Source organism: Equus caballus, chromosome 29 (assembly GCF_041296265.1).
Source record: "Equus caballus isolate H_3958 breed thoroughbred chromosome 29, TB-T2T, whole genome shotgun sequence".
Taxonomy (NCBI): Eukaryota; Metazoa; Chordata; class Mammalia; order Perissodactyla; family Equidae; genus Equus; species Equus caballus.
This window is the reverse complement of record NC_091712.1, coordinates 12335884-12361665: the sequence shown is the minus strand read 5'-3', so window position 1 is coordinate 12361665 and position 25782 is coordinate 12335884. Positions and strand designations below refer to the sequence as shown.

The window sequence follows — 25782 nt, the reverse complement described above, 5'->3', positions numbered from 1 at the left end:
CTTCAAGACCCTGTGGCTGGTACAAACCAGCTCCAAGACATTTCCCTCAGCCCCTCCGTTCATGATTTAAATTCCTAAGAACTGCCTCCCACCACCATTGTGTGGCTTCTTAGAGGAAATACCAACCAAGGTGTCCCATGTCCCTTGGGTAAGCAGCAGTGACCTAAGCTCAGCCAGCTTGACTGAGGAGGGCAGCGCCATTCTTAAGCCCATGCAGAAAACATCCCTGCACTGAGTCATCCACCCTAGAAGTCTCCACTCTAGTCCTTCTCCCATCGCATCTTCCCAGGGGAGAAGGAGGCCACAGGCCAAGGGCACTTGCCCACCTCAACCTGCACCCTCCCTTCTGGACCATTCTCTTGGTCACAGAGACCCTGGACTTCCCTGCCCAAGTTGGCTCTTCCCTGGATCTGTCCTCCCGAGGGCACATGGCACATGAAAGCCAGAGGGGATGTAAAGACTGCTGTCCACCCATTTTCACTGTGCAGGTTATGATATACTCACACACGTACAAAAAGCCACTACAGTGATGGGCAGAGCTGGGAGTAGGAAGAGAAGTGGGGAACAGGCTGAGGGTAGGGATCCGGGAGCCATAAGCCAGGAGCCAGCTCTCCCCATGCTGCTATATTCTGGCAAGAAAACCTGAGAAGTCAGAGGATTCCAAATTTGAACTTGGCCTTCCGAGTCATTATGAAGATAGGAGGATAGTACATATTTTAAATGACACTTTAATAGATTGCTTTATAACTTTCAAATCCCTGGGCATGTGGTATATGGCCCTTCATTTGTACTCTTCCTCTGGGTCCTGCAAGGGTATAGGCAGGTCGGTCAAAGAGCATCAGGATGCTGCTACCCGAGGAAGATGCCAGTGATGTCCACGTGCTGTTGAGATTCCGTGTTCCCACCCCTGTATGTAGTGACCCAGCGCCCCGGGACTCAGCTGCCCAGGCCCTGAGCAGACCCTGCAAATGCCGGAGGCTCCCAACTGTCTCCCTGCCTCCACGTTAGCCCCCTGGAGTCTTCTCAGTCAAGCATCCAGAGGTATCTTTGAAACATATAATGAATCAAGCCACTTCCCAGTTTAAAAGCCTACGGTGACCGCTCCCCACCCCCACCTACCCCGCCCAGAGGAAAAGTCAAAATCCTTTCCACATTTCACAAAGCTTTGCACGACACCTCCCAGCCTCCATCCACCGTCTCTCTGTCCTCTTGCTGACCCACTCCAGCCATGCTGTCCTTCTGGTGGTCGCTGGGACACGTCAAGCTCAGCCCTGCATGGGGTCCTCTGCACCTGCTGTCCTTGTGGCTGGAACATTCTTCCCTTGGTTGTCCCCATGGCTAGCTCTTTCAGCTCCTTCAGCTCTCTGTTTATGCTACTTCCTAGCACAATCTTCTCTGGTGACCCCAACTAAAGTAGGGGACCCCGTTCCCACCGCAGCGTCTCCCACCTCCTTTCCCTGCATTATTCTCCGCACAGCACTCCCCGTCACACTATGCGTCTTGATTGTTTCTTGCATGTTATCTATCTAGACAGACTAGAAGAGAAGCAACGTGCGGGCAGGGACCTTTGTCTGTCTGTTCCCTGCTGTCTCTCCAGCACCTGAAACACTCCTGAGCTCAGAGGTGACACTCCACAAATGTTTGTTGAGTGAATAATGGGATGAATGAATGAAAGCATACATGCCATGCCCCTGAGCCCCTGCATATGGTCCCCTCTCTTTCTGGGATGCCACCAACATCTTCTCCTTCAAGGCCTAGCTCAGCATTACCCTATCTCTGTGGCACCTCCTCCTCTCCATCCCACCCCAGCAGCATTGTTTTTGGTTCCCCCATCATACTTTACACATACTTCTCTAATAATACTCACTACATTCAATTATTGTCTGGTGTTTTTTTTTTCTTTTAAAAGATGTACATAAGCAGTACATCAATACATTCACTTTATTAAATATTCAAACAATATAGTAAGTGAAAGATCTCCTCTAGGCTACTCTCAAAATCTACCTTTCCTTTCCAGAAGTAATCTTGTCTGGGAATTTACATACACATACATGGGTAAAAAAGTAAAGTTTTGTTTTGAGTGTGCATGTGTGTGCTTTATTATACCTATGTTCTGGCATTTTCTATGATTTGCATCTTTGACACAGAGTACTTTGTGTGATTGTCCGTTTTGTACCTGTATGCATTTAAATCACTTTAAAAAATACTTTAGCATTGAATTAGATAGAATGGAGGCAAGAAGATTTAGTTGGCCATTCCCCATCTTATGGGTATTTAGATGGTTCACATTGCTGCAGCCATGCCACAGTGAAAGTTCCTACACAGGTCTGTTAGAGCATATGTGTTTCTCCAGACTACATACCTAGAAGGGAAATAGAGGATTTGAAAAGTGTGCAGATTTTAACCTGCCAATTCACCCTTTAAAAAGCCTGTAAAAATTATGCTTCTGTGAAGGTGGGATATTTTTAATATTTGCCTATTTGCTGGGAGAAAATGTCTCATTCGAGTTTTGTTTTTCATTTCCCTGATTATTGCTGAAGTTTACATGTTTGTCTATATTTATTAGAATTTAGTTTCTCTTTTGTGACTCGTTTTTCCATCTTCTTGGCCCGTTTTTCTTTTCTCTTGCTGTCGCTATCTTACGTGTCTGTTTGTTTTACTTGACTGTGAGCTCCTTCAGGTGGTCATCACATCTTATTTATCAAGGTTTCCCCTTCCAGAGCACACAGACAGTGCTTAATGAATGTATATCCAATTGCATTATTGAAGCCATAGGCATTACCCTCTATCATGGTTATCATCATTATCGTCCTCCTCATCACTGCCAGTACCATTTATTTAGTCTCACAGGATGCTAAGCCCTGTCTCGGGAGGTGTGCGTATATTGTCTCTCATCTTCCTAATACCTCACCCAACAAAGTGACTATTGGTAGCTCTGTTTTACAGATAAAGCAGTTGAGACTCACGCAAGTTACACAGGCTGCCCAAGGACACTCAGCCGGATTATGAAGGGAGGGATTATGGAGCAGAGTCTTTTCAGCCTGGTTCCAAAGTATGTGCAGTCTCCCTTAGAGCAATTGGCCTCTTCCTGACCACGCATTAGAATCACCTGAACAGGCTTTTAAATGATAGCTATATCCAGTCCTACCCCAGGCCAATTGATTCAGAAACTCTGGGACTAGGTCTGGGGAAGTAGTGTTATAAAAATCCCTACATGATTTTGATGTGCAGAAATGGTTGAAAACCTTTGGTCTACATTGGGAGTGAACCAGCTTGTTTTGTAAAGTGCCAGATAGTAAATATTTTAGACTTTGCCTGCCATACAGTGTCTGTGGCAACTATCCACCTTTGCTGTTGTAGGGTCAAAACAGCCAAAGACAAAAATGAACGAACATGACTGTGTTCCAATTAAAACCCATTTACAAAAACAAATGGCAGCCAAATTCGGTCCACGGGCTGTAGTTTGTGGACCCCTAGTCTATATCATAATACTTCGAAGATCTTGGAATTTCGGATTGTCCCAGTCAAACCACGACATCTGGTCACATTAATTACCTTGCTAAGTCTCAAGGACAGTGGCATGAGAATCCTTGCCCCACCTCAAGAGATTCTGCTTCAGTAGGTTGGGGCCTGGGCGTCTGCATTTCAACAAGGGATGCAGCTGATTCTGATGTAAGCAGACTTCGTGGGTCCTTACTGCAAGAATCACTGGGCTACCGAAGCATAATGTTCTTGGCAAGTAGTGAAAGCTTGGCTGGAGAAGCAGAACTGTTTCTTATCCAAAAATTCTTTAAGCTCACGGATAGAGATTTTGTGCATCCCTGCCTGCCTTATGTTCCAGCATCCTGCCTCCAAGGTTCTGGAACCTTTGGTGCCCCAGCATCAAATCTTCCCAGTCTGCACATTGGCAGAGAAGGAAGCCGTCCTGCCTCTTCAACTCTGAAATTAGTAGAATACCAAAGTCCTTGTATATTTCAAAATATTGAAGAAGAAAGTGACTGTTTAACCACCTACGTGATAAAACTGATACTGGCATTTATCAGTCTGTGTGTGTGTGTGTGTGTGTGTGTTTTAATAGTTCAGTAGTTAGAAAATGGAGCCTCCATTTCCCCCTCATCCGCTTTGAAGCTATGTAGTGGGTGAATGCCATCATTTCTGTTTCCGACCTCTTTAGCATCCATTATTTCTCTGTTGTCCATATCTAATAGTCTGGATCCTTTTAGTTGTTGATGGCGCAGTGATTACTGGGGCTGCTGCTTTAGGATGACATCCAAATGCCTCTGAACAGTTGAATTTACTTACTGCTTCCCTCCTGAAAGCTTTTTAGCATGATCCAGCTGGGGTGGTTTCATCGGGAAAACCATTGTTTGTGGCTCTCTTTTTTTGAGGGGTAGAAATAAATTTCCCAAAAGATGCAAGTGGACGCTGTTCATTGTGGATCTGCAATCTTACTTTTTCTTCTCTCTCCTTCTTACATTTCATTTGCACAGTTTTTCTCAGGAATGACTTCTTTCTGGGGAAATGGAATGTTCTAACTTGCACGATTGAGTCAAATCAATGTTTAGAGTGGTTTGGACTTTTAAGCCTTTTGCTGGATTTTGGCAGTATCATTTTATACTGTAAAACCCCTTTTTCCCAGGTAACCTATAATATTCATAGTGAACATTATTCACAGCTTTCTAACACCCCCTCATTTCACTTAGCTATCAGCTAAGCAAATAGTGCTCAAGAGTTAAAAATATGCTATTCTTCCTCTACAGCACATGCACTTTTATGTGAAAGGGGAACCGCTCTGTGTTCCTAATCTCTATATACATATCTATCTGTGCATGTAGTAGCTTTCAACACTGTAATTAGACACAGAAACCACACCGTGCCAACACAGTGCACACATGCAGGTTTATAGAGCAGCTGTGACAAATATATAATATGGTAAAACACCTTTTCACTAGCTGGGACAAATTCTAGAGTATACAAGGAGAGTTTCAAATGAAAATTAGGAAGAAGAATCTGAACTATTTCATGCAGGAGGACTGCACAGATGAAAATATCTAGGACGCCTCTCTGGAAGAGTGTATTTGAGAGGCACTGTGCAATACTGGAAGGCTGATAGCTCAAGGAGTCCAATCCTCTTGGATTTAAATCCCAGCCAGGGTGCTGTGTGATCTTGGGCAAGTTGCTTTACCTCTCTGAGACTCAAGTACCCTGTTACGTCACAGAGATAATAGCAGCACGTTTACCTCATGGGACTCGTGTGAGGATTAAGTGAGGTAACAAATGTCAGGCTGCAGACACACTTTCATCATCTGAGGATCGGAACCACAGTGTGGTGATGAAAATGAAAGGAGACATGTCATCATTACAACAGAACTCTGGAATATGCCCCTCCCTGCCACACACACAGCAAATATGAGTCTCTTTTGTGAACTGTCAATGTTAATAGCTTCCACATTTACTCAGCTACCCTCATAAAAAAATTAGGAGCTACACTTAAATGGTTTCTCTCTCCTCCTACCTGTCTCCTTCTTCTCGTGCCTGATCCCCCATGGTCACTTGGTACCAAATTGTGCCATTCAGCCTCCGAAATAACTTTCTAATTTGGTGTCCTCAGCTTCATCCTCCCTGTCACTGCCTCAGTTCAGACCCTTATTGTCTTTTGTCTGGATTAATGCAAGAACCTCTTAACCACTTTCAGTATCTTCGGCTTGGATCCTCCATGATCCATTAGTAGCCCCATTTTACAGATTAGAAAATTGAGACAGAGAGAGGTTCAATCAAGAGCCCCCAATCACATAGCTAGTAAGTGGTGTTATAGGGATTCCAACCTCAGCAGCCTGGCTCTAGGATCTCTGCCCTTTCCTACCTTGGAGCTTGGTGCAGTGCATTATTTGGTTGTGGAAATCAGCAGTACCTCCTACGTCTGGTAATTGCCTCGAGTGAGTCCTTTTTCCCCCTCACCAGATGTTTCCTTAGAGCTGCTCTAACTGATACATCGATCCTGCAGGAGCTCCAAGGAGCAGCCAAGCCATTCTGCAGGAAGAGAGCGGGTGAAGGAGGAACAGGCAGAAATGTACAAATGAGTTCTGGTGGGAGACCATCAGTGCATCGTGGATGCTGTCCAGAGGCTGACGTGGGCCACGTATAAAAAGAGGAGGCTGAACTAGGGATGGAGAAAGTAGGGATTCAGGTCCATTTCAGCATTTCAGGAGTCTGGTCCAGGGGGTGGGGCCTGGCATGAAGAACTGCCAGGGGGGATGATGCTCGGATTCTGGCGGTAACAGAGGCTGCTGGTTTAGAGCAGGATCGCAGGCAGACGTGATGCTGTGGTACCACAGGGACAGATCATCCATGTTCCCGTGAAGCCACAGCCACTCTGAAGCCGGGGCCAGGGCTTTCCCACACGCTGTGGTCATAGGCACTAGAGTGGCAGGAAAAGTAAACTGAGAAACTACAAGTTTCTCCTTGTAGAAACCTTACTCATTCTTTAAAGCTCACTTAAAAATTAATATTTATCTAAGGAATCCATACTTGTGCCTTTAAAATCAAATAGTACTAAAGGCTTTATAAAGAACCGTGACAGGCCCTCCCCAACCTCACAACCCCAGTCCTTTCTATCCCCCCAGTTCCATTCCCCATGGAAACCACTTTAGCCATTTCTATCATAGCTGTTCTTGTGTTTACCTCCATTTATATAACTAGTACGAATACTTGTATTTAAAAGTAATTTTAAAATATTAGATACTAACTTCTTGCCGTGGTAGATAAAATTTGAGTAGGTAAAATTGCAGGTGGATGAAATTTGGTCGACACCCCATTCCCCTCTTCACTCTTCTCAGTCTCTCCTCACTTAAATCTTTATTCATGCAAAGTTCATCTTGGCATGGAAGGTGACCCCTTTCCTGGAACGTGTTCAGAGACTGCTCCTCCCCTGCTCCCACAGAGCTGTGTATCTCTCTTAGTGCACTGTTCCCCTTGCCCTTCCATGTTGGGGTTATCTATAGAACAGGTCACACAACTGTGGTCTTTACTGCTGTGTGCCCGATATTGGTAAACCCTGCTCTTCTTCCCTGTCCCTAGCCATCTCTATATCTCTCTGCTTTGCCAGACTCTGGGTGGGGGGAAACCAAAGTGGGTACTTCATGTGTGCCCTGAAAGGCTGGGACGCTGGTCGTTCACTCTGCTCTCTCTTCCCCTGAAAGGAGAGCGCTTTCTAGCTGAGGAGTTCCCTCTTAGCACTGAGTAATGCCAGCTTAAAGGACGGGGTGATGCAGGCAAAATGAAGCTGCTGTTCTTTCTCTTTATGTGTGGTTATCCTCACATTTTTTGTTCTGCTATGTTGCTAAAGTTTCTTAAGAGGGCTTTAGAGCTCTCCCAGAACTCTTTTTGATCATGGGTAGGTAGCAGTCTAATTGTTGATCTTTCTGGGAGGACAGAGGCTAACATCTCCTACTCCCCCATCTTGGTGACATCACTCACTAACACATCGTTAAGGATTTTTCATTTATATTCATGAGGGATAGTGGTCTTGTCTTTGCATGTGATGTCTTCACTTGCCATTGAAATCAAGGTAACTCTGGCCTAATAGAATGATGTGAGACCAGCTCTCTCCTTCGATATTTTCTGAAATAGATGGTGGGAGATTGGGATTATTTGCTCCATTAATAGTCAATGGAATTCACCAGTTGAGTCATCCGAATCTAGGCTTTTCTTCCCTGAAAGGGTTTAATTACTATTTTAATTTTCTTGTTTGCTACAGATCTATGGAGATTTTCTATTTCTCTTTGAGTCAGTTTTGGAAATTTGGATCTAAGAATTTGCCAATATCTTATAAATTGTCTAATTTGTGGCATAAAGTTGTTCATAATATTCTCTTATAATCCTTTAATTTCTCTGTGGGTGGCCCTTTATAATTTCTGATTTTGGTAAATTCTATCTTCTCTCTTCCTTGGGGATGCTAGCTAAGGGATTGTCAACTTTATCTGGTAAACAGCCAATTTCTGGTTTTATTGATTTTTGTGTTTTGTATTTCACAGACATGTGTTCTAATCTTTTGTATTTCCTTTCTTTTGCTTGTTTTCAGTTGGGTTTATTTTCCTTTCTTTCCTTTCTTAGGGTAGGAACTTAAATTATTGATTTGAGACTTTCCTCTCTTCCACTATAGGTGTTTAATATTATAAATTTCTCTCTAAGTACTGCTTTAGGCACATCCCATAGACTTTGATATTCTATTTTTTAAATTTTCATTCACTTCAAAGTACTTTCAAATTTTGTTCCCAATTTATTCTTTGACTCATGTATTATTCAGATGGATGTCATTTAAGTTCCAAATGTTTGTGGATATCCCAGATATATTCCATTCTTGATAGCTCACATTCCATTGTGGTTGGAGAACATATTTTATATTATTTCATTCTTGCTAAATCTGTTGAATTTATTTTATGGCTGAGTACACGGTCTATCCTGGAGCATGTTCCATGTGCTATTGAAAAGAATGTGTATTTTGTAGTCATTGAGTGCAGTGATCTATACACGTCACTTAATTTAATTTGGTTGATAGTGCTGTTCAAGTCTTTTATAACCTTGCTGATTGTCTTTCCTCTTTTTAATCCATTATGGACAGGAGGCAGTTGAAATTTCCAAGTATTGTTGTTGAATTGTCTCTTTCTCCTTTCATTTCTGTCAAATTTTACTTCACGTATCTTGAAGCTCTGTTGTTACATTTGTAAGCATTGATAATTTTTATATCTTTCTGATGTATTGACAGTTTGTCATTTGGATATGTCCCTCTTTGCTTCTAATAATATTTCTTGTTTTAAAATCTACATTGTCCAGTATTAATACAACCCTCTAGCAATCTTTTGGTAACTATTTGTATGATATGTCTTTTCCATCCTTCTGGTTTCAACTTCTGTTTGTCTTTGAATCTAAGATGTGTCTTTTGTAGATCACATATAGTTGGATCTTGCTTTATTATTCATTTTCCCAATCTCTGTCTTCTAATTGTTTTTTTAGACCATTCACATTTAGTGCAGTTATTGATAGGATCAGAGTTACATTTCCCATTTTGCTATTTGTTTTCTATGTCTTCAGGCTTTTTTGTTCTCTGTCCTTCCTTTATTAACTTCTTTTGTGCTAAATAAATCTTTCAGTATATCATTTTAATTTCTCTATTGAATATTTTTTACTATTTTTGAGCTATTTTCCTAGTGTCTGTGCTAGGGATTCCAGTATGCATTTTAACTGACTATGGTCTGTTTCAAACGAATATTAACTTAATTCCTATGAAATATAGAATGTTTCCTCCAATGTAACTCTATTACTTTCCCCTCTTGTGCTATTATTTTTATATATATTATATCTATATATGTTACCAAACCAATACTACAGTGTTACAATTATTTCTTTGTACAATCTCATGTCTTTTAAAGAATTTAACAGAAGAAATGAGAAAATATATTTATAGGTTCTTTTTTTTAAAACCCAGAAATTTATTACTTCTGGCTCTCTTAATTTCTTCCAGCTGATTCGAGGTACTGTCTGATGTCATTTTCTTCCAGCGCAAAGAATTTCCTTTAGTATTTCTCACAATTCAGTTCTGATATCAAGAAATTCTTCCAGTCTTTTTAAATTTAAGAATGTCCTTATTTCACCTTTATAATTAGTGGATAGTCTTGCTGGATAAAAAAATTCTTCGTTACCATTTTTTCTTTCAGTATTTTGAATATGCCATTTCTCTGCCTTCTAGGGTCTATCTTCTCTGATGAGCAGTTAGATATTATTTATGTTGATGCTCTCCTGTACATGTTCAGTTGTTTTTCTCTTTCTTCTTTTAAGATTTTCTCTTTGTGTGTGGCTTCCAACAGTTTGACTATGATGTGTCTAGGTAAAACTATATCTTTGTATTTATCCTTCTTGGAGTTCAGTAAGCTTCTTGGATGTGTAAATTAACATTTTTTCATCAACTTTGGGAAGTTTTGGACATTATTTCTTCAAAAAATTACAATAGCTATTAGATCCACAATTTGTGGAGGTGTATTAGATGAGATTTGGGACATTTACCGGGAAAGTCTAGGAACCTGGAAATTGGAATGATTACATGTATTTGGATTCAGATATAGCTGAACTCATTGGGCACAATGAGTCTCCCTTGATTTCATAAGCAGTTGTCTCTCCCTGTGTGAGGCTGTTCCTTCATTGCCGGTATTCAACTATAGGATGAATCTCAAAATCATTATCCTGAGTGAAAAAAAAGCCACACAAAAATACACTGTATGATTCCTTTTGCATGAAACCCTAAAAAGATAAAACTAATCTATTATTGACAGGCATAGAGAGAAACAGTTCCCAGATGGAGGTGTCTGAACACTTCGAAAAGTGATCCAATATACTGGGGCTCTTAATAGATTGCCTCAATTACTCACTCAGATAAGGCTTGAATACAAGAATATCTTCAAGAGGGAGATTAAGTTCCTCAATATTTTATAAAATGATCACTACCCATATGAGGGTGAATGCCAGGTAAGTACACCTCCCCCAATTACTGCTAGAATGGACTCAGTGTGAGGTCAAGATTAAGGTGAATAAATTGTATTCCTTCACTTACATGGATTTACCGAGCATCTAGGAAGCCCAAAGTTATTATCAGAGGAGAAGGATATGGTCAAACATATACTACTACTTGATCAGAACAGATATTCTATACTCTGTGCACTTTGCCTGGCAGGTGTACACTTGCCTCTGCACAGCTTTGAGGCTTATTAGACAGTTCAAGTTTGTTGTACCTGCCACACTCTCTGCAATTTTAAGGCCTTTAAGGTATACTAAAAGTCACTGCTTTGAGGAGCTTAGAAAAAGAAGTGAAGAGTAACTGAATTCTGACAGTGTCTCTCTCACTTCTCTCTCTCTCCAAATCCTAAGGGGTGATCCTAGTATAAGTTACCCCTGAAGGAGATACACACTATCCTCAGGCCCTGTCCAAACTTCCTTACTGGCTCCAGGCCCATAATGGGAATAAAATACCAGCTATGTTCAGAGTAAAATTGCAAGAAATCCAGAAATTAAAAAACCAAAAACACAAAAGGATCTCAAGATCTTGCCCAATAAAGCAGAAACTAGGTAGCACATAAGGGGGTGGACCCTTACCGTATTAGATTAGAAAGGATGAATTATGTTTGGATAGGCTCAAATTAATCAATATGAGTATACTACCTGTGGACTCAGGAGCAGCCCATGTTGCATTTCATACCAATGAAATATGTATTTTCTCTAATGGGATACTGACAAATGTTTTTTAAAACTCTTAGAGTGTTTCTCATGTGCAGCCATCTTTTGTGGTGACATGAAGGGAGTGGTGGTGGTGGCTCTTTGATCATGAAGTTCATTGAAATGAAATAGATGGGTATTCTACTAAGATGCTTCTTGAGATATATATCTATATACATGTGAAATTCTGGATCTTGTGGGCAGAAAACGAACACAAATCACCACAACAGGGATTCAGATTCTCTTTCTAAATCCTTGATATATCCTACTTTATAGACAGGAGGCTTTGACTAAAGGGAAGGCTGGGTCCCTTTGACAAAATTCCTCATAACTTGGTCACAAGAATATACAATTAAACGTTCCCCAAAAGTCCCCAAGGGAGACCTGTGGCCACATACCCATCAACTCTCCTTCAAACTGGGTTTACAGTGTATGGTGGCATCATTGGAAATTATGGCTGCTACAATTACAGTCTCACTTAGGGGTGGTTCTGAAACGTGTGGTGAAAAAAATCTTCTCAGTGGGTAGAGTTTAAGAGGTATATTTAGTTCACTTTGTGAAGAACTGACATGTACTTGAGTTTCGATTTATACTGATTTATGTCCAGTAGCTCAGTGAGTTGACAGGTAGTAGGGGGCTAAACAAGAATAAGACTGGAAAATTGGTGACAAAAAGGTCTAGAAGAGACGTATGTGGATGGAATTCTAATACTAGGTATTGAATGGGGTTTATAAATGCTTAACAGAGGATAGGATATCAGAGGGAAGAGAACAAGTGAGGTGTTGGGTATTTATTCCTTTGGCTCTCCGTGCTGAGCCATGTAATGGGCATTCATAATGTTTCTCTTCCTAAGACCACAGCTCTCATAAGGGTGGCCTTTTGTGCTAAGTTCTGATAATGTTACCTACTCTCACTACAGCCCTGGGGGTGATAATAACTCTCTACCAACACTAGTTACAGGATGCTTCACTAACCCTACCCACATTTTTAGAGCCCTATTTATTAGACTCTCCTCAAGTGTCCCATGGTTTCTTGACAACTGACACCTGTTTCTTGAGGGGACCCTGACTAATAGGCCCCACAACAACCCTGATCATAAACTCCATGGGGGTAGGGAATTTACTCTCTTTTATTTGATGTTGCTATCCCAGCACCTAGAATGATGTCGATTGTACAGTCAGTTTTCAATAAATGTTTGTTAAATGACATATGTTGTGACCACTTTCTCTCCTTCGTGATCTTTATGTTAAAGTCTATTATGATTGATTTAATATAGTTTAACCAGCATTCTTGTGCTTTTATCTGGAATTTGCTAAAGAATGACAAAGAATTATAAACGTCAGCAAAAAGCAAGCAAACTTGTCATTATGTGCATGGAAATCCAAGATATTTAACACAAAAATTTATGAAACAATAAGAGAATTCAGCAAGAAGCAATGTTAATGTATAAAACCCAACAGATTTCCTATAAACATCCACCCCTGGAGCACCTGTGCAGACCCTCAGTAGAATCTGCACACTGGGCCCCAGGCGTGCCAGGATGGGGCTCAGGGGTTGGTGGGTCCCGCGGCTGTAAAGGAACAGGGTGGAGGTCCCAGGTTGAAAAATTGTAAAATTATAATTTTACAGCTATATAATTTAACTACTTCAGTCATCATGTGTTTTTCTTTTTACAAAGTCAATTTTCCTACATAACTCCAAATTTTTTTCACACCATCTAAGCAATATTTTAATATTTTCCATATCCAATCCGTATTCAAATTTCCCCCAATTACCTCCAAATGACTTATGAAACAAAATGCTATTTTAATCGGGAGCCAATAGCGGATTACCCTTTGCATTTGACAGCAGAGTTCAGGCTTAACCCTTAACCTCTTCGGGCTCCGAGGACCCTGGGCAGGAGAGATTTAAGAACACCGTCCTCCCGCTTTCGCGGAAAGGCCAAGAGTGACTTGAAATGTAGACGCGGAGGCCTATGGGAAATGTAGTTTTAAATAGGTGAGGTTCACCGCCTGGACTCTGGGAAGGGGACGCCACGCTCCTTCTGCGCATGTGCAGCCGTAGCCTCCTCGTTTGTCTTCTCAGGACTCCAGAGAACCGTTGGGGAACTTTGGGGTGTGCTCGGAAAATGCAGGGTGCGCACCTAGGGCGAGGGACTAGCTGGGAAGGGTGTGCGTGTGCTTGGGGATGGGAGCAGGAAGTGTCTGGGACCCCGTCGCCCCCCGCGGCGGTGTATAAACCCGGGCGGGCCGTCAGAGTGGGTAAGGCCGATGGGGGAGACCCCGGCCCTCGGGCTCCTGGGGCGCAGGTGTTCGGGGCGGTCCAGGGTGCCCGAGGATCGTGTGACCAGCCCGCCTGCAGGCCGACCGGAGAGAAGCCCGTGTCGGCGGCGGTGGGTGCGGGAGGGAGGAGTGCGTTTATCAGGCGGACGGTGACCGTGGGTCTGCGGTGGAGCCCGAGCTCTGGAGCACTACAGGCCCGGTCAGTGCCAGCTCTGTCACCTGTAAGCAGGGGCGACAGAAGGAACCTGGGCGAGAGTCAGGGTTCTCATCTATAAATATTAATAATGATTGTTTCACGGCGGCGTTTGGAAACATAGATCACTATTTTAGACAAGTGCCAGGTAGGAAGCCTTAAGTAAGTGACAGCTGCTGTTATAGAGGACGCTTTGTTTTTTTTACTGGATAGTTTAATGTACCCTGACAACCACTTCACCAGAAACCGAAGCTCGGGTCGGTGGCCCGATGTGCTCGAGTCAGGTGCTCCCAGCCAGGGAATTTGGATTCTAGGGCAGGTGTGCTTCGCTTCAGTCTCAGGCTTTGTCTGATGTCACACCTGCCCAAGACTGGCATTACAGCCTTCACAGCACTTAGGAACATGGCCTGTCCCTGCGTCCCCAGGGATGTAAAGGAAAGGATGTGGATGGAATCCCACCGTGTGTCACATGTATCCTGGGATTTCTAGTGTCTCTTCAGGTCCCTTGGGTCAGACAGAGGTGCCTGGCCCCCTCTGCATTGTCAGGCTTTCTGTCCTTGAAGTCTAACGTTATAATGAATTCCAAGAGTCAGGCTTTTTGCCCCTAAAATGAATTTATTTCTCAGATCCATGTCCCAGTTGCCTTGAAACAAACCAGCCCTCGTGGGGCAGGAAGCAGGGGGCCTCTGTGAGGGAGTCTTACCTGAAAGAGAGCACCCCTCTGACCTTAGACCTCTCTCCAGAGCTTCAGAGCAGAGACAAGAGCCCAGAAAGGAGCAGATGCTAGATTTGCAAGATCAGAAGCAGGTCTTGATCCTCCTGCCCAGAATGAACCAGACTTGATGATGATGCCACCTTCAGGAGCCACCACATTGTGTGAGAGTGGGGCATTTGGGCCGTCCCTGGGAAGTACAGGTGAGCTTGGGTGGCCCAGGGGCAGGCTGTTCAGGAAAGGCTGCTTTGTTGGAGAGCCGTGAGGGCAAGGTCTGGGGGTAAGGGACAACCAGGCAGAGGGAGGAAGTTCTGTCTCCAGTCCCCTTAAATGGCCCCCGCTATTTACAGATGTGCTGCTGTCACACATGTCCACCACCACATGTGACATTAGTGACGTTATCCTGATGTCACAGGATCCAAGAATGATGATCTGTGAAGAGTTTTCCGAGGTCACCTACTTCTAACTCTTTTGAAAGATTTAAAGACATTGGGCCTGAAAATTTCAGTGACTTGTCCAGGGAAACGCAGTTTGTGACAGTTCACTCTCTCACAGGTAAGTTACCAAAAGCATCTATCAAAAGGGCCTTTTGAGAAATACTTCCCAGCTGAAATGAACAATTAAAAATTCCTGCCTTAAATCCTCCCATCTCTTTTACTAGGCTTTCCGTGGATTGTGTATACCAGGGGTTAAATAATATTACTGAGAAAAATAGATAAATGATGCATACTGAGTATTTTTCTGCTAAGTTAACTTTAATGAAGGAATAGTGTCTTGTCGTTTGGCATACTTTAATTCAACTAATCGGTTGTTTTTATTTCTTTCTGTTATTCAGAAGGACGCATGCGTTTTTGTTAAATCAATCAAGTAAAGCTTATGTTCACTCAGTAAAAAACTGCAGATTTCAGCTCCGTGGTCATTTCAGAATCACTCAAAGACAGGTGTTGCTGCCTGTCCATGATCCTTCTTGTGCCTTTTCAAGGCCCAGAGGGCCCTGTGCCTATGGGGAGGATGATTCCCAACTGGGGTGCTGAGATTTGAGGAGGTGAATCTAAGAGCTGTAAGACAGCTAAATCTCAGGACCCCTGTCTTCTTTCTGTCCCCTCAGCTGAACCACAGTCCTCTGTACTCGCCCAGGAGCCACAGAAAGTGCACATCCCTCAGGTGAGCTCTTTATTCATTCCCCACTTTATATTGTAATGGATTTATAAGGTTTAGCAGGATCCATGCATTAAAGGAAAAGGAGAAGTAGAAATAGTAGAAATCAAGTCAGTCTTGAGGAAAAATATACCGTGTTTTACTATTAATTGTGATGTTGGCTGTTAGCTTTGAGTGGGTAACCGTGTCAGGGTAAGTAGTTTCCCACTAAGCTACCTGTTTCAATCTCTTTACTTGTGATTGGGCTATTCAGATTCTCTGTTTCTTCTTGATTCAGTTTTGGGAAGTTGTATGAGTCTTAGAATTTATCTGTTTCTTCTAGATTGTCCAGTTTGTTGCTATATAGGTTTTGATAGTATTCTCTTATAATCCTTTATATTTCTTTGGTATCTGTTGTAATTTCTCCTCTTTCATTTCTAATTTCATTTATTTGAGCCTTCTCTCTCTTTTTCTTAGAGAGTCAGGCTAAGGGTTTGTCAATTTTGCATATCTTCTCAAAGAACCAGTTCTTTGTTTCACTGATCTTTTCTACTATTCTTTTTTCTTTTTTGGTTTCAATTTCATTTATTTCTGCTCTGATTTTTATTATTTCCCTCCTTCGGCTGACTTTGGGCTTTGTTGGTTCTTCATTTTCTAACTCTATTTTAAGATTGCTTATGTGAGATCTTTCTTGTTTTTTAAGCTGGGCCTGTATTGCTATGAATTTCCCTCATAGGACCACTTTTTCTGCATCCCATATGAGTTGGTGTGGTGTATTTTCATTTTCATTTGTCTCCAGATATTTTTTGATTTCTCTTTTAATTTCTTCAGTGATCCATTGGTTGTTCAGTAGCATGTTGTGTAGTCTCCACATATTTGTCACTTTCCCAGCTTTTTTCCTGTAGCTGATTTCTAGTCTCATAGCATTTTGGTCAGAAAAGATGCTTGATGTGATTTCAATCTTCTTAAATTTATTGAGGCCTGTCTTGTTTCAAAACATATGGTCTGTCCTTAGAATGCTCCATGTGCACTTGAGAAGAATGTGTATTCTGCTATTTTTGGATAGAATGTTCCATATATATCTATTAAGTCCATCTCGTCTAGTTTTTCATTTAATTCCACTATTTCCTTGTTAACTTTCTGTTTGGATGATCTATCCATCGATGTAAGTAGAGTGTTGGGGCCCCCTACTATTATTATGTTGTTGTTAATATCTCTTTTTAGGTCTGTTAATAGTTGCTTTATGTACTTTGGTACTCCTTTGTTGGGTACACGTATATTTATAAGTGTTACGTCTTCTTGTTGGAGTGTCCCTTTTATCATTATATACTGCCCCTCTTTGTCTCTCATTGCCGTTTTTATCTTGAGGTCTACTGTGTCTGACGTAAGTAGTGCAATAACTGCTTTCTTTTGTTTGCCATTGGCTTAGAGTATCATCTTCTGTCCCTTCACTCTGAGCCTGTGTTTGTCTTTAGAGCTAAGAGTGTTTCCTGGAGGCAGCATATTGATGAGTCTTGTTTTTCAATCCATCCCACCACTCTGTCTTTTGATTGGAGAATTCAATCCATTTACATTTAGAGTGATGATTTATATATAAGGGCTTAATGCTGCCATTTTATCACTTGTTTTCCAGTTCTGTATTTCCCTTGTTTCTCGTCTTGTGTATTTTGGACTGCCAGTTCAGTTTGGTAGTTCTCTATGATGGTTTTCTCAGTTTTCTCTTTTTTGTGTGTGAGGAAGACTGGCCCTGAGCTGACATCTGTAAGCAATCTTCCTCTCTTTTAGCTTGAGGAAGATTGTTGCTGAGCTAACATCTGTGGCAATCTTCCTCTGTTTTTTGTATGTGGGATGCCAGCACAGCAGGGCTTGATGAGAGATGCATAGGTCTGTGCCTGGGACCTGAAGCTGCAAACCCTGGGTGGCTGAAGCAGAGCATGCGAACTTAACCATTATGCCACTGGGACAGCCCCTCAGTTTTCTTTTTTTTGTATCATTTGTGTCTCTGTTCTGATTATTTGTTTAGTGGTTACCATCAGGTTTGTATAAAAAATCTCATAGATGAGATATACCATTTTCTGATAGCCTCTTATTTCCTTGGTCTAAGCCAGTTCCATCCCTTTCCTCTTCCTCTGATTTGTTGGTCATAACATATTCTGTTTTGTGTTGTGATTTTGTGGTTAAAATCACAAGATTATAGTTATTTTTGATGTTTTCCTTCCCTTTATCTTTAATGTCATAATTAAGTTTTTGCTAACCTGTTCTGGTAGAGAGCTGCAATTTTCTGACTTTGGCTGCCTATTTATCTCCTTGCTCAAGGCTTTGTGAACTCTTTTTTTTTCTTTTTCAGGTATGAAGGTCTTCTTGAGCATTTCCTGTTTGGGGTGTCTTGTGGCGATGAACTACCTCAGCTTTTGTTTATGTGGGAAAGTTTTTATTTCTCCACCATATAGGTAGGATCTTTTTCCCTGGATAGAGTATTCTCGGCTGAAGGTTTTTGTCTTTCAGAATTTTGAATATCTCATTCTACCTTCTCATATCCTGTAAAGATTCTGCTGAGAAATCTCCTGAAAGTCTGATATGGTCTTTGTAAGTTATTTTCTTCTGCCTTGCTGCCTTTAAAGATATTTCTTCTTTGTCACTGACTTTTGCCAGTTTTACTACTCTATGCCTTGGAGTAAGTCTTTTTACATTGATGTAATCAGAAGTTCTGTTAGCGTCTTTTACTTGTAATTCCAGCTCCTTTCCCAGGTTTGAACAGACTTTCTGCTCCTTTCTCCCTCCCTTCTCCCTCTATAATACCCATAGTTTTTATGTTGCATTTCCTAATTGAATCAGATATTTCTCAGAGAATTTCTTCGTTTCTTTTTAGTCTTAATTCTCTCTCCTCCTCCATCTGAAGCCTTTCTATATTTCCGTCCTCCAGATTGCTAATTCCGTCTTCCATAATGTCAGCTCTGTAATTCAGGGTATCCAGATTTTTCTTTATCTCATTGTGTTTTTCATCTCCAATATTCCTGATTGGTTTCTCTTTATAGGGTCAATCTCTTTTGTGAAGTATTCCCTCTGTTTATTAATTTTATTCCTGATTTAATTGAACTATCTGAATTTTCTTGTAACTCGTTGAGTTTTTTAATGTTAGCTATTTTGAATTCTCTGTCGTTTACATTGTAAATTTGTGTGCCTTCAGGATTGATTTCTAGGTGCTTTTCATTTTCCTTCTGGTCTGGACTATTAATATATTTCTTCATAGTATTTGATGGGGTTGGTTTGTGCCTTCACATAGATAGTATCTGGTTTCAGATTCCACCTGCCACCACTGGAGGAGGTTCAGGAGCTGTGTATTCTGAGCCTGCTGTGATCCCTGGTGTCTGTGCTTGTCCTTTGGAATCTATGCTGACAGGACCCATCTGCGATTGCCTGCTTGTAGCTGCTGCTTTGCTAATGTACGCACGGGCACTCTAGACGGGGTCCCTTGCTCTGGCTGACTGGCTGAGCTTGTGAGCCCAGCAGGGGGAGGGGCTCTTCTTTTGCATCTGCCATCCTGTGAGTGTTCTCTCTTTGCCCTCACTGTCTGTCCTCCTGGCGTGCTGGCTTCATGAAGACAACCCCACAATAGCTTAGCCTCCTTTGTGGAGCTTTCCTATGGGATGTGAGGGAACTTGGAGAGTGAAGGCATTCCCACAGAGTCTCCCCCCAGGCCCCTCTTTTCTCAGAGCTGTGCATGGTCCTGTGCCCTAGGTCATTGCTGGGGAGGGAGAGGAAATCCCCTTACTTCCTCCTTCTTCCTCCTGGGGGGTCCAGCACCTCCACCCTCAGACATATGGCTGCATGGGTCTCTCAGATGTCTTTTGTGTTGTGTGCCTGTCCTCTGTTGGTTTATGAATGTCCTTTTCATTGTTTCTTAGGGAGGAGTGTCTAAGGGAAGGGCTCACTCCGCCGTGATGCTGATGTCATGCCTGGACATTCTATTTTTAAGTTTTTGAGGAATGTCTGTACTGTTTTCCACAGTGGCTGCACCAATTTACATTCCCACCAGCAGTGTATGAGGGCTCCCTTTACTCCACATCCTCTCCAACACTTCTGTTTTCTTTGTAAAGACTTGCACCTGAGCTAACATCTGTTGTCTATCTTTTTTTCCTTCTTGTTCTCCCAAAACCCTCCCAGTACATAGTTGTATATTCTAGTTGTATGTCCTTCTGTCTGTGCTGTGTGGGATGCCACCTCAGCATGGCTTGATGAGTGGTGCCGTGTCCAGGCCCAGGATCCAAACTGGCAAAACCCTGGGCTGCTGAAGTAGCGCACACGAACTTAACCACTCGGCCATGGCACTGGCCCCTCTCCAACACTTCTTATTTCTTGTCTTTTTAATAATAGCCATTCTGATGGTCATGAGGTGATATCTCATTGTGGTTTTGATTTGTATTTCTCTAATAATTAGTGATGTTGAACATCTTTTCATGTGCCTATTGGCCATCTGTATATCTTTGGGAAAATGTCTGTTGAAATCCTCTGCCCATTTCTTGACTAAGTTTGTTCTTTTGTTGTTTAGTTCTTCATATATTTTGGATAGCAACCGCTTATTGGATAAATGATTTGCAGATATCTTCTTCCTATTGCTAGGTTGTCTTTTCATTTTATTGATGTTTCCTTTGCCATACAGATGCTTTTTAGTTTGATGTAGTCCCATTAGCTTATTTTTTCTTTTGTTTGCCTTTCCTGAGGAGACATATTCAAAAAGATACTGCTAAGAATGATAGCAAAGAGCTTACTGCCTACGTTTTCTTCTTTGGAGTTTTATGGTTTCAGGTCTTACTTTCAAGTCTTTAATCCATTTTGAGTTAATTTTTGTGCATGGTGTAAGATAATGGTCTACTTTCATTCTTTTGTGTGCGGCTGTCCGTTTTCCCAAAAGTGTTTATTGAAGAGACTTTCCCTTCTCCATTGTATGTTCTTAGCTCCTTTGTTGAAAATTGGCTGTTCCTAAATGTATGGGTTTATTTCTTGGCTATCAATTCTGTTCCATTGATCTGTGTCTGCTTTTCTGCCAGTATCGTGCTGTTTTGATTAATACAGCTTTGTAGTATACTTTGAAATTAGGGAATGTGATGCCTCCAGCTTTGCTCTTTTTTCTCTGGAGTGCTGTGGCTCTTTGGGGACTTTTGTTGTTTCCAATAAATTTTAGAATTCTTCTTTCTATTTCTGTGAAAAATGTCATTGGGGTTTTGATAGGGATTGTATTGAATCTGTAGATGGCTTTAGGTAATATGGACTTTTTCACTATGTTAATTCTTCTAATCCATGAGCACAGAATATCCTTCTATTTCTTTATGTCTTCTTTAATTTCTTTCAACAATGTCTTATAGTCTTCAGTGTATAGGTCTTTCACCTCATTGGTTAAATTTATTCCTACCCACTTAATTCTTTTTGTTGTGATTGTACATAGGATTATATTCTTGATTTTTTATTTCTGCTAGTTTGTTTTTAGTGTTTTGATGGGTTCTTTAGCGTTTTCTATATGTAAAATCTCATCATCCACAAGTAGTGACAGTTTTACTTCTTCCTTTCCAGTTTGAATATGTTTTATTTATTTTTCTTACTTGATTGCTCTGGCTAGGACTAAGAAGGGTGAGCGTGGGCATCCTTGTCTTGTTCCTGCTCTTAGAGGGATAGCTATCAGTTTACACCATTGAGTATAATGTTAGCTGTGGGTTTGTCATATATGGCCTTTATTATGTTGAGGTACTTTCCTTCTATAATTATTTTATTGAGAGTTATTATCATAAATATGTGGTGAATCTTGTCAAATGCTTTCTCTGCGTCTGTTGAGATGATCATGTGATTTTTATTCTTCATTTTGTTAATGTAGTTTATAACATTGATAAAGAATACTGTTGTAATCCTTTGTATTTCTGTTATATTGTTTGTGATTTCTTCTCTTTCTGATTTTATTTATTTGAGGCTTCTCTCTTTTTGTCTTATTCTACCTAAAGGTTTGTCAATTTTGTTTATATTTTCAAAGAACTAGCTCTTAGTTTCGCTGATCTTTTCTATTTTCTTTTTACTCTCCATGTCATTTATTTCTGCTCTGATTTCTAGTAGTTCCTTTGTTCTCCTGACTTTGGGCACTTCGTTTTTCTTCTTTTCTGATTCTTTTGGATGTATTGTTAGATTGTTTATTTGAGATTTTTCCTGTTTCTCAAGGTAGGCCTGTGTTGCTAGGAACTTCCCTCTTAGTACTGCTTTTGCTGTATCCAATAGATTTTGGTACACTGTATTTTCCTTTTCATTTGTCTCCAGATATTTTTCCATTTCTCCTTTAATTTTGTTGTTGTTCCAATAGTTAATGAATAGCACGTTGTTTAGGCTCCACATATTTGTGACTTTTCCAGCTTTCTCCTTGTGGTTGATTTCTAGTTTCATACCATTGTGGTTGGAAAAGATGCTTGATATCTTTCCAGTCTCAAGTTTATTGGGAGTTGTTTTGTTTCCCAACAAACAGTGTATCTTTGAGAATGTTTCATGTGTACTTGAGAGAAAATGTATATCCTGCTGCTTTTGGATTGAATATTATATATGTATCTATTCAATTCATCTGGTCTAGTGTTTCATTTAAGGTCAACGTTTCTCTGTTGATTTTTCTCTCTAGAAGACCTATCCATTGATGTAAGTGGGGTAGTAAGTTCCCTACTCTTATGGTGTTGCTGTCAGTTTCTCCCTTTAGATCTGTTAATAGTTGTTTTATAGACTTTGGTGCTTCTATGTTAGGTGCATATATATTAATAAATGTTATGTCTTCTTGATGGATCATCCCCTTTATCATTATATAATGCCCATCTCTGTCTCTTGTCTTTTTTGGCTTGAAGTCTATTTTGTCTGATAGAATTATGGCTACATTCACTTTCTTTTGGTTGTCGTTTGGTTGGAGTATCATCTTCCACCCCTTCACTCTGAGCCTATGTTTTTCTTTAGAGCTGAGATGGGTCTCCTGGAGGCAGCACATTTTTGGGTCTTTTTCTTTTTTTTTTTTTCTTTTTTGTTTTTTTGTGTGTTTGTCTTCATCTTTATTTTTTATTTTATTTTTTTAAGGGGCCTTCCCCCGTTTTTTTTTTTTTTATTGAGTTATTGATTTGTTACAATCTGGTGAAATTTCAATTGTACATTAATGTTTGTCAGTCATGTTGTAGGTGCACCAATTCACCCTTTCTGCCCACCCCCCACCCCACCTTTCCCCTGGCATCCACTAAACTGTTCTTGGTCCATAGTTTTAAATTCCTCATATGAGTGGAGTCATACACAGATTATCGTTCTCTCTCTGGCTTATTTCACTTAACATAATTCTCTCAAGGTCCATCCATGTTATTGCAAATGGAATGATTTTGTTCTGTTCTGCAGCTGAGTAGTCTTCCATTGTAAATATGTACCACATCTTCTTTATCCATTCGTCTGTTGATGGGCACTTAGGTTGCTTGCACGTCTTGACTATTGTAAACAGTGCTGCAATAAACATTGGGGTGCACAGGACTTTTGGGATTGCTGACTTCAGGCTCTTTGGATAAATACCCAGTAGTGGGATGGCTGGATCGTATGGTAGTTCTATTTTTACTTTTTGGGGAATCTCCATACTGTTTTCCATAGTGGCTCCACCAGTTTGCATTCCCACCAGCAGTGTATGAGGGTTCCTTTTTCTCCACAACCTCTCCAACATTTGTTGCTATTAGTTTTAGATATTTTTGTCGTTCTAACGGGTGTAAGGTGATATCTTAGTGTAGTTCAGATTTGCATTTCCCTGATGATCAGCGATGATGAGCATCTTTTCATGTGCCTATTGGCCATCCGTATATCTTCTTTGGAGAAATGTCTGTTCATGTCTCCAGCCCATTTTTTGATTGGGTTGTTTGATGTTTTGTGGTTGAGTTGCGAGAGTTCTTTATATATTAGGGATATTAAGCCTTTGTCAGATATATCACTTGCAAATATTTTTTCCCAGTTAGTGGGTTGTTTTTTTGTTTCAATCCTGTTTTCATTTGCCTTGAAGAAGCTCTTTAATCTGATGAAGTCCCATTTGTTTATTCTTTCTATGGTTTCCCTTCTTTGAGAAGGCATGGTGTCCGAAACTATCCTTTTAATACTGATGTCAAAGAGTGTACTGCCTACGTTTTCTTCCAGAAGCCTTTTGGTTTCAGGTCTCACCTTTAGGTCTTTAATCCATTTTGAGTTTATTTTGGTGAATGGTGAAAAAGAATGGTCAATTTTCATTCTTTTCCATGTGGCTTTCCAGTTTTCCCAGCACCATTTGTTGAAAAGACTTTCTTTTCTCCATTGTATGTCCTCAGCTCCTTTGTCAAAGATAAGCTGTCCATAGATGTGTGGTTTTATTTCTGGGCTTTCAATTCTGTTCCATTGATCTGTGAACCTGTTTTTGTACCAGTACCATGCTGTTTTGATTACTGTAGCTTTGTAGTATGTTTTGAAGTCAGGGATTGTGATGCCTCCCGTTTTGTTCTTTTTTCTCAGGATTGCTTTAGCAATTCGGGGTCTTTTGTTGCCCCCTATGAATTTTAGGATTCTTTGTTCTAATTCTGTAAAGAATGTCATTGGGATTCTGATTGGGATGGCATTGAATCTGTAGATTGCTTTAGGTAGAATGGACATTTTAACTATGTTTATTCTTCCAATCCGTGTACATGGAATGTCTTTCCATCTCCTTATGTCGTCATCCAATTCTCTCAGAAAGGCCTTGTAATTTTCATTATATAGGTCCTTCACTTCCTTAGTTAAATTTACCCCAAGGTATTTTATTATTTTTGTTGTGATTGTGAATGGTATTGTATTCTTGAGTTCTTTTTCTGTTGGTTCATTACTGGAGTATAGAAATGCTACTGATTTATGCAAATTGATTTTATACCCTGCAACTTTGCTGTAGTTGTTGATTACTTCTAACAGTTTTCCAATGGATTCTTTGGGGTTTTCTATATATAAGATCATGTCGTCTGCAAACAGTGAGAATTTCACTTCTTCCCTCCCTATTTGGATTCCTTTTATTCCTTTTTCTTGCCTGATTGCTCTGGCCAGGACCTCCAGTACTATGTTAAATAAGAGTGGTGATAGAGGGCATCCTTGTCTCATTCCTGTTTTCAGGGGGATGGGGTTCAGTTTTTGCCCATTGAGTATGATGTTGGCTATGGGTTTGTTGTATATGGCCTTTATTATGTTGAGGTAGTTTCCTTCTATGCCCATTTTGTTCAGAGTTTTTATCATAAATGGATGTTGGAGCTTGTCAAATGCCTTCTCTGCATCTATTGAGATGATCATGTGGTTTTTATTCCTCAGTTTGTTGATGTGGTGTATCACGTTGATTGATTTGCGGATGTTGAACCATCCCTGTGTCCCTCGTATGAATCCCACCTGATCCTGATGTATGATTCTTTTGATGAATTGCTGAATTCTGGTTGCCAAAATTTTGTTTAGAATTTTTGCATCTATGTTCATCAGTGATATTGGCCTGTAGTTCTCTTTTTTCGTGGTGTCCTTGTCAGGTTTTGGTATCAGCGTGATGTTGGCCTCATAGAATGTGTTAGGAAGTGTTCTATTTTCCCTGATTTTTTGGAATAGCTTGAAAAGGATAGGTATTAAATCCTCTCTGAAAGTTTGGTAGAATTCCCCAGGAAAGCCATCTGGTCCTGGGGTTTTATTCTTTGGGATGTTCTTGATTGCTGTTTCAATCTCTTTCGTTGTGATTGGTCTGTTCAAATTGTCTGCCTCTTCTTGAGTGAGCTTTGGGAGATTGTAGGAGTCCAAGAATTTATCCATTTCCTCTAGGTTATCCATTCTGTTGGCATAGAGTTTTTTGTAGTATTCTCTTATAATCTGTTGTATTTCTGCGGAGTCTGTTGTTATTTCTCCTCGCTCATTTCTGATTTTGTTTATTTGAGCTTTCTCCCTTTTTTTCTTTGTAAGTCTGGCTGGTTTTGGGTCTTTTTCTTAACCTGTCCAGCCTCTCTGTCTTTTCATTGGTGCATTCAATCCATTTACATTTAGGATGATTATGGATATATAGGGACTTACTATTGCCATTTTATCTTTTGTTTTATGGTTGCTCTATATTTCCTTTGTTTCTGTTTCCTTGTGTTTCTCACTACAATTTCAGCTTGACGGTTTTTGGTGATGTGTTTTTCAGTTTCCTCTTTTTTTATGTT

The 25782-nt window shown here is 40.7% G+C and overlaps 1 protein-coding gene and 1 pseudogene across 1 annotated transcript in view; one reads left to right on the top strand and one right to left on the bottom strand.

The window, feature by feature from the left end:
• LOC138921438 (transcriptional protein SWT1-like) overlaps positions 1–5547 on the bottom strand; it is a 49483-nt pseudogene extending 43936 nt beyond the window's left edge.
• LOC138921418 (ral guanine nucleotide dissociation stimulator-like) overlaps positions 1–25782 on the top strand; it is a 140541-nt gene that overhangs the window by 31381 nt on the left and 83378 nt on the right. The window lies entirely within an intron of this gene.